This window comes from Glycine max, chromosome 14 (genome assembly GCF_000004515.6).
Source record: "Glycine max cultivar Williams 82 chromosome 14, Glycine_max_v4.0, whole genome shotgun sequence".
NCBI classification, from domain to species: domain Eukaryota; kingdom Viridiplantae; phylum Streptophyta; class Magnoliopsida; order Fabales; family Fabaceae; genus Glycine; species Glycine max.
In genome coordinates, this window is record NC_038250.2 from 7,442,072 (window position 1) to 7,443,583 (window position 1,512).

A 1,512-nucleotide genomic window follows, 5' to 3' on the forward strand; every position below is an offset into this window, starting at 1 on the left:
GCCGAAGCCATTACTAATCCATGTAAAGTTGAAAAAAAAAAAAAAAAAACTTCTACATATAGGCCAGTTGTCTTTATATACACTGTTTGTACCACACAAATTCCTACTACAAAGCACTTTCCAAATTCAAAATCTCAGAATTGAGAAACAAGTTTTCAACTCCTACAATTCACATTCTGACTTTGTCATTTGGTTCCAATTTAGGTCGAATCAGGATCCTCAAAAGTCAACAAACCTCTCCTTAGGTTGTCAAAAAATTTCAATTCATTCACTCATTCAAACGTAAATATGCAAAAATATAGAATCACGCGTAGTGCTTCATTAATGACTTTGAGGTTTCCTCATCAAAAACTTTCAAACTTGGATCCCATGAAATCCACATATCAAATCAAAGCATTGCAACAATTTTCTCCAGCCCTTGTGGCATTGACTATAACCTACCCCTTTTCATGTTCCATTTTCAATCAAATTCACACTACGACAAGACACGTTAACCGTTATCTATATGCAAGCAAAACTGTGATTTTAAATTGCAATTGTGGGCCGCTGCGATTACGTTACGATAAGTCAGAAATTTTTTATATTACAGATCATTTCAAGAAAATACGACTATAATAATTATTACAGTTATGTTATTGTGAGTCAAAATATTTTGACATTATAATTACAAAACACTGTTTAAAACTATGAGCAAAACAATAATATCCATAAAAACAAAAATCGACTTGCAACAAACTTCATCTCAACTCAACACTTTAGTGCTGTTTAATTTCTTTACATTTTCTATATAATAAGTCTTACAAAGACCAACCAATAGTACTCCTGTTTTTAATAAAGTATTTCAACGAATTTTAAAGTAACTACTTCAAGGAAAGAGGAGGGGGATTTATTTTTTTAAGAGACAAAGACCATAACAATTAAAAAATCCTATATATGAATGAACTAAAAGCATTGGCGCTAGTCTTAATTAAGGTAGGCTAAGAAGATTCAAGGATAACATTTGCCACCTCAGAAGTGATTTGCGAGTGATTATGTTCTCCTTCGTAGGTGACAACGAGCATGTTGGAATCGTCCACAGCACGCTCCACGTGTTTACGTGCAGGGCAACCTCTCACGCTGGTGCACTTGTAATAACCTCTGCCAATTAATTTCCATCACAACATTTTCAGAAAATAGCACGATAGATTTGTAAATCTCACAATATATAGTTATATATTCTTACTTCTAAGCACAAAAACAACGATAGATTCAAGAAGTTGGGAATGAACTCTCGATCGAGTTAAATTTTCACATGAACATATATATATATATATATATATATATATATATATATATATATATATCATGAGAAAATCTTGTATGTATCTCTCTTTTTATTAAATACATAAATTTAAATATGGTCATACATATATAATTATTAAAAAGAGATAAACACATATTTTTTACATGATACGATTATGTGAAAATTTAACACGAGAAAATTATATCTCATTCTGCAAAAACTTAAGAAGC